Here is a 12,556-nt window from a genome sequence, read left to right on the forward strand (position 1 = left end):
CGAACACCCCTGGTAATGCCTTCTGCCTCTGATCTGGCGGACTCACTAAACCGAAATGCTTTGTTTGTAAATTATGTCGGGTTAGGGTTGGGTTAGTGTTATTGTTGGAGTGTGCCCCTGGCTTTCCGTAAATTAAAAAAACAAGAAAATGGTGCCACCTGGTTTGCTTAATATCATGAATTTGAAATTATTTACACTTTTACTTTTGATATTTAAGTATATTTTAAACCAAATACTTTTAATCTTTTACTCAAGTAGTCATTTTCTATAAAGTTATCTTTACTTTAACTCAAGTATGACTTATGACTTTTTCCACCTCTGGATAAAAGCTGTTGTCATAACAAAATAGGAAGGAAGCAGGCAGTGTTTCCGAGAGCAGGCAGAGTTTCCAGTGGATTGACCTAACCAGGATGTCAAAGGTAGGCAATTCAAGTAATATCACCTTATTATTTAATTATCTTTGAAATGTAGTATAAGTCATATTTTGTTGTTTGGAACCTAATTTAGTTTTTTGGTCATATCCAGTGTGTTTTTTTTTAATGAAACATCAAAATGCATTACCTTTACAGCCTGCTTAAAACTATAGACTATGTAGATTGCAATTTACACTAAGTATTACAATAACTCTGATATGAGAAACATCTCAAAATCTCAGAAATAAAAAGTACTGAGAGAGAAAGGTTAAAAGCACAGAGATCTTCCATTGCTTCTCTACCAGAGCGAACGGTGGATCCAGAACTCAAGTAAAGCACTGTGTCTGTGTTTACACAGGAAGCCCAATTCTGATCTTTTGCCCAATTATTGGCAAAAGATCTGATCTGACCAATGATTGGGCAAAGTATCAGAATTCAGCTGCCTGTGTAATCGCAGCCTATGAGACCTAAAAGAGTTACGTAACTGGAGTCTATCAGGAGAGGCAAACACATTCAATCCCTGTCCTCAACTAGAGAGATCCATTGAAAAATAAGCAGACAGTCTGTATCGATAGAGAGAGAGATGAAGCGTCAAGCATGCACTAACAGGTTAGAACCTACAGACAGTGAGACGCAGGCGCAGCTAAAATCAACACTCTGCACTTACGGCATTTTTGTCAAAGCTAACATATGGTGTGCATATGGCATCTTTAGAACGGAATCGAGAGATGTGATGTATCAATAATGTGAGGGTTATGGCGAGAGCTACAATACATCACAGTTAAGAGGGGAGGTCTCTCACCATTGTTTCTCTGAGGTGGAAGAGCTCATAAGGACACTGCTGACCTGCAAAAAAACGAACCAAAATCTAACACCTACATAAGCCCTAACCTTAACCAAACTGTTAACCCTGACCCTAAATCTAAACTTTTATGAAATTAGATATCGATTTGCATGTCAGGAGTGTACATATAGCCTTTTCCTAAATGAGGGAAGGGGATTTACTGAAAGTCCCTTCAAATAAATGAATACATAACATATTAACAATATTATTTTCCAAACAGTACCAATGGCACACTCTTGGTGAAAAAAGGGTTCCAAAAGGGTTCTTTGGTTGTCCCCAAAGGAGAACCTTTTTTGGTTCCAAGTAGAACCCTTTTGGATTCCACGTAGAACCCTCTGTAAAAAAGGGTTCTACATGGAACCCAAAAGAGTTCTTTCTGGAACCTGCCACCAACAAGGGTTCTTCAAAGGTTTCTCCAATGGGAGCCGAAGAACCCTTTAAGGTTCTGAATAACACTTTTTTTTTAAAGAGTGCAGGCATGAAGGGCTGTAATTGAATGATAAAATATAATGAAATGCATCTAATAGATTCTAATGTAATGAGAATTAATTTTCTTTCAAAGCTTCTGCCTACTGGCTAGATTTGAGTGCTGGCAAATCTCTTTGGAGCTCACAAACATAGGAATTTTTTCCGTTCTAATTTTCCCCTCTTATTTTCTTCTCCCTGTTCTTCCTTGGGAGTATGTTTTCACCATCTATTGATAGCTTTAGATAACCCCTTTACAGAACTGCCCCTGTGTAACGAATGTCATCGGGAGAATGAGAAGAGGACCAAGGTGCAGCGTGGTAAGTATTCATAATATGTTTAATAAATACGAAACATTTGAACAAAAAAACAACTGTTCTGCAAGGTGCAATACACAAAACAACTACCCACAAAACCCATGTGGGCAAGAGCTACCTAAGTATGGTTCTCAATCAGAGACAACAACAGACAGCTGTCCCTGATTGAGAACCATACCCGGCCAAAACAAACGACATACAAAAACATAGAAAAAAATAACATAGAATGCCCACACTAGTCACACCCTGGTCTAACCAAAATAGAGAATAAAAGCCTCTCTATGGCCAGGGCGTGACACACTGGCAAGAATATTTACTCTTATGTGTGTATGAAAATCATTGCCAAAAGCTTGGCCTAGATGCTGAGCACATCAAAGGCTTGTGGTGTTTTGTTTACCTGCTGTGAAGAGAGCTCTGGGCAGTGTGTGTGTGTCTGTGTGTTTGATTGCAAAACCCAACTCAGACAAACTAGTATTGATTGAGGTTTGTTTACTTTCCAGATCTGTTCCGTTCGGCAGCTGAGGCGGGACCCCACGACATTCTGAAGCTGTACAACCCTTAGGGCAACGTCATCAACATCTCCCCATGCCTGGAGCCCACCAGTCCTAACTCCTGCTATAAGCTAGAGGTGGTGGCTGCTGACTGCAACAGTGAGATGTTAGGTATTCTGTGCTATGGCACCAGAGCGATTTGGTTGACAGTGCCAGATTTGCATTGTTATTGTGTTCTAACTCTTGTTTGTTTCATAAGGGCCTGTACTGTATACTGTGTATATTGACTTTGGTATTTTAATCAATTGTGTACCTCATGTTGCAGGTGTGGAGCTTGCTGTGGCACTATGATTTGACCTCTCCTCCATGGAGAAAAGGTAAAGAACATATACAGTACCAGTCAAAAGTTTGGGCACATCTACTCATTCAAGGGTTTTTATTTATTTTTAGTGAAGAGTGAAGGAAAAGCAGCCAACAAGTGCTCCGCATATGTGGGAATTTCTTCAAGGCCATTGGAAAAGCAATCCAGGTGAAGCTGGTTGAGAGAATGTCAAGAGTGTGCAAAACTGTCATCAAGGCAAACGGTGACTACGTTGAAGAATCTCAAATATAAAATGTATTTTGATTTAACACTTTTTTGGTTACTACATGATTCCATATGTGTTATTTCATAGTTTTGATGTCTTCACTATTATTCTAAAATGTAGAAAACAAGTACAAATAAAGAACAACCCTTAAATTAGTAGGTGTGTCCAAATGTTCGACTGGTACTGTAATATAGAATAAAGAATATAGCAAACATATAGAATCAACCATTCAAAGTTGGGGCCAGTTCTGAAACTGTCTGCCCATGTGAGGAAGCTTTGTAAGTCAGTAGGGCCATATGTTCTTCACCCCAGACTGCAGGGCTTGGAGAACAAGATCCTGATTGAGGCTGGTGAGACTCCTGCAACATTGTATGAGATAAAGAGAAAGGATAAGTCATTACGGGAGAAACTTGAGGTAGGTTGTGTTTTTGATGCTGCACAGCTTCAATTTGATTAATTTTATGAAAAGGCTCATTCATTTCCCAGTATGTAACTTCACCGTGTTCTCCACCAAGCCGACTGTATCCGTCTCCCTACAAAGTGTTGAACATCTCAGCTGGCTTGGACTGTTCAAAGAGCTGTCTGAAGAACACACAAGTCCTCTCCTTTCAACCACAAGTTAACCCTGTGCAAGACCAGAGAGGAGTGTGAACATGTACAGGAAAAGTTCCTGCAGATGAGGCAGGTTTGCTTTTTACACTCTCTGTCGATAGAGACAGTGTGATATCAAATGAATATAATCTTAGGCTCATGTCACTCTTATCCAGACTACATTGCTTGAATAGTAGCGTTGCAACAGATTATTTTTTTCATAGGAAAATAACAGAATAGTCATTTTATGTTCCCCACAGTTCCCTCAAGGTATCAGAGGAAGTGAGACAGTACCTCATCACCACAACTTTTGACAATTGGTGAGTTCCCCATCTATTCAATGTGCCCTTGAGCAAGGCACAAAACCCCAATTGCTCCTGTAAGTCGTTCTGGATAAGAGCGTCTGCTAAATGACTAAAATGTCAAATGTAATTAGTCTTTTTCCACTTTACTTAGAAAAATGTACCAATGGACTTTCTTACACAGTAGAAGTTGCAGAGAAGTGGGTTGTGAGCAGTGGTGGAAAAGTACCCAATTGTCATATTTAAGTAAAAATAAGATACCATAAATAGAAAATGACTCAAGTAAAAGTCACCCAGTAAAATAGTACTTGAGTAAAAGTCTAAAAGTATTTGGTTTTAAATATACTTAAGTATCAATGCAGACTGATAACATAATAAACAAACAAAGCATGTGTTTAGTGAGTCCACCAGATCAAAGGCAGGTGGGATGACCAGGGATGTTCTCTTGATAAGTGTGTAATTTGGAAAAAAATGATGTCCTGCTAAGCATTCAAAATGTAACAAGTGCTTTTGGGTGTCAGGGAACTTTACACCACTGCTAATTGGTGAAGGACATCCACGTCCCTCAATTGAAGAAATACTCAATCGAATCATTCAGTGGTTTGCCAGCTAAGACATTGATTTATTGAAGACCAACCAGTGATAACATGATGTAGACGTTTTTTTTTACTTGGCCTGTACAATTTCATTATCAAATCAAATGTTATTAGTCACATGCGCCGAATACAACAGGTACCTTACCGTGAAATGTTTACTTGCGAGCCCCTAACCAATAACGCAGCAAAAAAAATTAAGGAATAAGAAATAAAAGTAACAAGTAATTAAAGAGCAGCAGTAAAATACAATAGCAAGACTATATACAGGGCGGTACCAGTAGATATACATTTAAGTTGTACTAAACATGTAATAACACAGCACTGTGACACCACACAACCATAGAAGTCCTTTAGCAATAAACCAAAACCAATTGTAAATGTTGTCTATTAGTATAATTCATGCGGATGAATGTTATAGCAAGTATCCATCATTGAGCTGTATTCTCTCTGGACTTCTCCTCTTAAGATGATTCCTTATTCTCTGGTAGATGTGTGGGCTGATCTGGCTGACCAAATGTGTGACCTGAAAAGTAAGATTGACGCCATTGACCGGCTCACCATACTGACCTCTGCAGTCTGTCACGACCTTGATCACACGGAATACAACAACGCCTACCAGGTGACCCATCTACTATATCTGACCACCACAGATACAGTAGTGCACACTCTGTGTGTATGTGTGAGTACGTGTGCATCCACCTCTTTAAGGAATACCTAGGGTAGGATAAGTAATCCCTCTCACCCCCCCCCCCTTTAAGATTTAGATGCACTATTGTAAAGTGACTGTTCCACTGGATGTCATAAGGTGAATGCACCAATTTGTAAGTCGCTCTGGATAAGAGCGTCTGCTAAATGACTTAAATGTAATGTAATGTAATGTAATGAGTCAACGGATAGCTCACATCAGCCCTATCTTTCAGAGAAATGTTCATACTGAAGTGGCCCTGCACTACAATCTCCCCCTTGGAGAAGCACCACTTTGCTGCGTCTTTTGAGTTTCTGGAGAAGTTAAGGGTGGTATGGGTGGCTGGAGTTGGGCTATGGTGTGGATACACTTTTCAGATGACAACAGTACACTGTTGGTCTTTCTTATAGAATGAAAACAACATTTTCAGAAATTTGACATCTGAACAGTATAACTGGATAAGAGGGCATCATCAAGAAAGAATGTATTTCTTAGCTGCCTCCCCACCACAAACACATGTTTACGGTTATCTAACCATAATGTGTGTAAAGTGCATCAAACCTTATGGAAAACCACATGATTCACATTTGGAAAATCACATGAGACATTTGTTTTTAAACACTTGATGTGGATTTCCACATGTGGAACCATGTGTTTTTGGAACACATCACATTCATTTTCACATATGGATTCACATTTTGACATGAGATTTTACAGGAATGTTTTCAACATATTAGACACACATTACTATATTGTGTACGTTTACTTATACAGTAATTATTTTTCAACATGTGGGACTTGAACTCGCAAGCTTTTGGTTCTCTGAATTTTAATCTCCGTGCTACGCCACCACGTATTCGTACACCTTGAACTTCAAAGTAAATCTCATCCATGTTAAAAATACACAAGAAAAACAATGATATTTATTCAGGAGTAACATTAAAACAAAATAATATTCCCCAGCAACATTAGACAACTATGTAGAAAACTGTCAAACTAATGAAATATACTGAACAAAAAATATAAAAATGAAACATGCAACAATTTCAAAGATTTTACTGAGTTACAGTTCATATAAGGACATCAGTCAATTTAAATATATTGATCAGGCCCTAATCTATGGATTTCACATGACTGGGCAGGGGCGCACTGGGAAGGGACCCACTTGAGAATCAGGCCCAGCCAATCACAATGAGTTTTTCCTCCACAATAGGGCTTTATTACAGACAGAAATACTCCTTAACTTGGCATGCCAAACTTGCAATTGCAACTTATAAAACACTTTGGATGCTGTAAAACTGTAAAAACAAAATAACTGTATCCTGTAATTTTATCTACGAAACAAAAATAAAAATGTTTCATGACCTGAAATAAAAAATCCCCTAAAAAATTCATCCACACAAAAAAACTTATTTCTCTCTAATTTTAGGCACTAATTTGCTACATCCCTGTTAGTGAGCATGCCTCCTCCGCCATGGTAATCCATCCACCTGACATGTGTCGCATATCAAGAAGCTGATTAAACAGCATGATCATTACACAGGTGCACCTTCTTCTGGGGACAATAAAAGGCCACTCTGCTGTTGAGGGGAGTATGGCTCATAATAATGTCTGGAATGGAGTAAATGGAAGTGGCATGCTGACTGCAAGAATGTCCACCAGAGCTGTTGCCAGAGAATTGAATGTTCATTTCTCTACCATAAGCCGCTACCAACATTGCAAAATTCTGTAAAACAATATGTCCAACCGGCCTCACAACCACGTCAGCCCAAGACCTCCACATCTGGCTTCTTCACTTGCAGGATCGTCTGAGACCAGCCACCCAGACAACTGATGAAACTGTGGGTTTGCACAACTGAATAAGTTCTGCACTAACTGTCAAACTGTCTCGGAGAAGCTCATCTGCATGCTCGTCATCCTCACCAGGGTCTTAACCTGACTGCAGGTCTGCTTCTAAACCGACTTTAGTGGACAAATGCTCACCTTTGATGGCCACTGGCACTCTGGAGAAGTGTGCTCTTCATGGATGAATCCCAGTTTCAACTGTACCAGGCAGATGGCAGACAGCATGTATGGCGTCATGTGGGCGAGCGGTTTGCTGATGTCAATGTTGTTAACAGAGTGCCCCATGGTGGCAGTGGGGTTATGGTATGGGCAGGCATAAGCTACGGACAACCAATACAATTGCATTTTATCGATGGCAATTTGATTGCACAGAAAAACTGTGACAAAATCCTGAGGCCCATTGTCGTGCCATTCATCCAGCGCCATCAGCTAATTTTTTTGCATGATAATGCACAGCCCCATGCTGCAAGGATCTGTACACAATTCCTGGAAGCTGAAAATGCCCTTTCTTCCATCGCCTGCATACTCACCTCACATGTCACCCACTGAGCATGTTTGGGATGCTCTGGATCATCGTGTACAACAGAGTGTTCCAGTTCCCGCCAATATCCAGCTACTTCGCACAGTCACTGAACAGGAGTGGGACAACATGCCACAGGCCACAATCAACAGCCTGATCAACTCTATGAGAAGGAGATGCGTCGCACTGCATGAGGCAAATTATGGTCACACCAGATACGGACTGGTAAAAGTTGTTCAGGGTCCTGTTGGTTCCAGACTTTGCATCGGTACGACTTGCCATGTGGTAGCAGAGAGAACAGTCTAGGACTTGCGTGCCTGGAGTATTTGAAATAAGTATACATTTTCACATTTGAAATTCCAAAAACAACTTTTCACATGATTTCACGTGAAATGTCATGTTTCATGTATGAAATTGTAATTTTCCACAAGTTAAATCATGTGGTTCAACATGAAACCACTGTTTACCATTCCTGTTAATTTTGTGGAACATTTTAGCCATTATACGGTACATTTCTACAGTAATTTAGTATATATTTACAGTCAATCGCAATGCACTTGGGTACTTTTTGGTCTGCCCAGAAAATTAACTGGGCATGCCTCACATGCAATTGAAACTTGCAGTACACTTTAGATGCGCTGTAAAACTGTAAAAAAATATATATAACTGTAATTTTATATAAGTAACAAAAAATAAACGTTTCATGACCTGAAATAAAATATTAATTCAGTACAGTTGATAACCATGGTTATGAACGCTAAGAAACCAACCTTACTGAAGCACATGTTATTCCTTTGACTCTATTGGCCTCAGCCTACTCACAGGGATGCTCTTAGGATCCCTCGCCCTGGACCCATCTTCCTCTACTAATCTCTTCACTGCCTCAGCATACAGAACCTTCTGTACTGCTCTAATCCTGGCAACCTCAACCTGCCTTTCTCTCACCGGAGAAGTGTACAAGATTCCTTCTTCTTTGGAGTTTAATGGTGGTTGGCATCAAATATCTTGCATTACCGCCCCAACTGGACTATAATAGAAATCCATTATACTTTGTGACACAAAAAAGGGCAAAAAATATATAAAAACATTTTTTTTTTTAAGTGCACTAGCTTAATGTTTATGAACAGAGCATATTAACTCCTCTTATGGGAGACCAACAAGAGCTAGCTAATAGCCACACCTGCAATCTTCTGATTGGCAACATACTGTTACAGTGGCTGCCAATCTGCAAGTGATGTGCATGTTGTCAACAGAAGAGTCAGTGTAGCCACAGTAGTTTACTGTCAAGATTGTTAGTGGCATCAAGTGTCCTGTAGGTTACTGGCAACATTTTGCCAGTATGTTATTGTGAGCTTACAATAACCTGCTGACAAGTTGCAAATAAATTACTGGAAAATGCCACTTAAACTTCTACAACCACTTAAACTTCCATTGACAGTTGGCACAAATACACATATGTGACCATGCCCCTACATATGCTAGTGAGCCCCACCAGTACATTGCTCCCACCTATCACAACGCAGTGATGATCGTACCTTATATTCAAAATATTGAGTAGAATAATGTCCAAATATACCTACAAGGTACCAAACTGTATGTAGACCTGTGAAGTGTACCTTTAACATTTGGTACCCCAAGTAACAACACTGTAACATACCCTTATTTGTTTAGATTTTGTTAATATATGTCCCAAAGCATTAGTATGAAACTGGTGGCACTGCAGAAACATTGATGCCCTCACAACCAGGAGGTAGAAAGTTCAAATCCCCAAATAATTAATGTATACTTTACATCAAGTGACCTTGAGCACTACTAGTTTTACATTGTTGGTGATAATTGGATAATTATTTACTTGATTCTGGGCAGCTTTTAGTAATTCTTGCCAATAAGTCTGTGGCCATATCTCTTTCACGCTCACAGATCTGGTTGTGTAGCTGCAGTGTTGCAGGACATTTCAGGTTGACAGCAAACAAGAACTTATGAGTTCAAATCCCATTTAAGGCAGAGTCCCAATTGTGGTGGTCACGGTACAAGATTTTACAGTAATTATAAAACAGCAGAATAATGTCATTATATAGAAATAACTTGTTATATATATTTACTTTATTTTTATTGAAGCGTCAGGCAAAGTGTAGATATGTATTCTAGCAAATGTCCATTACGTCCACAAGACCCCAGAAATAAAATTGTAGACCTCCACAAGTCTTGTTCATCCTTGGGAGCAATTTCCAAATGCCTGAAGGTACCACGTTCATCTGTACAAACAATAGTACGCAAGTATTAACACCATGGGACCAAGGAGCAGTCATACCGCTCAGGAAGGAGCGTTCTGTCTCCTAGAGATGAACGTACTTTGGTGTGAAAAGTGCAAAACAATCCCAGAACAATAGCAAATGACCTTGTGAAGATGCTGGAGGAAACAGGTACAAAAGTATCTATATCCATAGTAAATGAGTCCTATATCGACATAACCTGAAAGGCAGCTCAGCAAGGAAGAAGCCACTGCTCCTAAACCACCATAAAAAAGGCACACTACAGTTTGCAACTGCACATGGGAACAAATATCGTACTTTTTGGAGAAATGTCCTCTGATCTGATGAAACAAAAATAAACTTTTTGGCCATAATGAGCATTGTTATGTTTGGAGGAAAAAGGGGGAGGCTTGCAGCCGAAGAACACCATCCCAACCATGAAGCACAGGGGTGACAACATCATGTTGTGTTGGTGCTTTGCTGCAGAAGGGACTGGTGCACTTCACAAAATAGATGGCATCATAAGGTAGGAAAATTATGTGGATATATTGAAGCAAGACATATTGATATGGAGTTATTGATCTCAAGACATCAGTCAGGAAGTTCAAGCTTGCTCACAAATGAGTCTTCCAAATGGACAATGACCCCAAGCCTACTTTCAAATTTGTTGCAAAATGGCTTAAGGACAACAACGTCAATGTATTGGAGTGCCATCACGAAGCCCTGACCTCAATCCCATAGAAAATTTGTGGGCAGAACTGAAAAAAAGTGTGTGTGCAAGCAAGGAGGCCAACAAACCTGACTCAGTTACACCAGCTCTGTCAGGAGGAATGGGCCAAAATGCACCCAACTTATTGTGAGAAGCTTGTGGAAGGCTACCCGAAATGTTTGACCCATGTTAAACAATTTAAAGGCAATGCTACCAAATACTAATTGATTGTATGTAAACTTCTGACCCACTGGGAATGTGATGAAAGATATAAAAGCTTAAATAAATCACTCTCTACTATTATTCTGACATTTCACATTCTTAAAATAAATTGGTGATCCTAACTGACCTAAAACAGGGAATTTTACCTAGGATTAAATGTCAGGAATTGTGAAACTGAATTTAAATGTATTTGGCTAAAGTGTATGTAAACTTCTGACTTCAACTGTATGTTATCACTTTATCACATTAACTTCACACATGAGATCATATGTGAATTTCATGTGATTTTTCCATAAGGGAACTCAATGCATTTGATTTATTATTCTTCGATGCATCCTGGCCACTGACATGACAAGGCAACGAGATCCAGTTGAAAGCCTGGGAATCTTCCCAACTGGATTAAAGCAGTGGCGTGCCGTGGGCCTGGGCCTTCAGTGAGGTCCTACACAGTCCCACCCGAATTAATCCACCACTTATTACCATCATTGTGATGCCATGGCTCTAGACACTATACATTTAGACAGAAACGCAGTATAAAACCAGGCGTTGCGTCACCTTGAAATTGACATTTTTATTCATAGAATTGCAGGGGAAGAGTACAATACCTTTTCATTGTGCAGCTCCCATTGCCCCGAGCGCTTGTTCGTTGAGCTGTAGATCCACTCGGGTGTCCCCAAAAGTTTTCAAAAGCACCATTACTTGTAAGTGCCCAGCCGTGTCTCATTGCTGCCTTGGTTAGACAACTCAAGTTTGCAAAGCCAGTGTGGCTCCAAACACCAAATACATCACTTGCAAATAATAGGCATTCCCAGCAGTACAGTTTGCAGTGCTTCTCGGAGCCTGTGAGCCATTGACAGCGCTCGTAGTTGAAACTTTGAAAGTGGCGAACGAACCCCATTCCCGCCTGACAGGCTTTGTAGCGTCGGGCGACCTCTCCTGACAATGTCTAACTTTTCTTGAAAAGTTTGTCTTGAGAATGGCGTTATAAATTATATCCTCGACCAAATCGATATCTTCTCCTCCTTCCGCCATTGTGGGTTTAAAAAAAACAGCTTAGTAGTACGCAAATTAATTCGTTCATCAAATTCAGTTTCCTAGTTCTGACGTTTGCATATACCTGCCCATATAGGACCTGCCTCTCAATATTGGTAATCCAATCAAAAGACGTGCACGCACTACGCCTACGCCAGTGTTACACAGGAGCCAGCCATCAGGCGTACAATAGCCAACTCTAAAGCTGATTGGTTGACACTAAATTTTCATTTCCATTCCTTTAAGCTGTCAACAATCTTTAGACCCCTGACAACACACGATGGCTGAATATGATTGTATAAAAGATCTACCATAAAGACCAGCCCTCCAAATCTCAACCTGGGGCTGGAAGCAGTGCAACCAAGAGGACAGCTATGAAATGAAGAGTATAACTCTTACTCTGGGGAATAATTTAATACATATTTGTGGGAAAATATATATTTATTTCAATTATATTCTGATATGTTTAGGCCAGCAGAGAAGGCCTTGCTGGCCCTGACGGCCCACCACTGGATTAAAGTGATGGTTATGTCCCCCGTCTCCTTCCAGCTGATCATGATCAAAGTGAGTGACTTCAACGAGACACGTCCCATGGACGTGGCTGAGCCCTGGTTGGACTGCCTCCTGCAGGAGGAGTTCTCCAACCAGGTAACTAACCACAACAACCCAGATATTGGTTATGTTA

General features: G+C 40.1%; 1 long non-coding RNA gene across 1 annotated transcript; it reads right to left on the reverse strand.

The window, feature by feature from the left end:
- Positions 1 to 3,207: 3,207 nt before the first annotated feature.
- LOC124028862 lies at positions 3,208 to 11,921 on the reverse strand. Its single transcript, XR_006837676.1, has 3 exons — positions 11,445 to 11,921; positions 3,617 to 3,742; positions 3,208 to 3,476 (listed from the first exon to the last, which is right to left on the reverse strand). It is a non-coding gene; the product is annotated as an uncharacterized LOC124028862 (long non-coding RNA).
- Between the last annotated feature and the right edge of the window lie 635 nt (positions 11,922 to 12,556).

Source organism: Oncorhynchus gorbuscha, linkage group LG01, assembly GCF_021184085.1.
Source record: "Oncorhynchus gorbuscha isolate QuinsamMale2020 ecotype Even-year linkage group LG01, OgorEven_v1.0, whole genome shotgun sequence".
NCBI classification, from domain to species: Eukaryota; Metazoa; Chordata; class Actinopteri; order Salmoniformes; family Salmonidae; genus Oncorhynchus; species Oncorhynchus gorbuscha.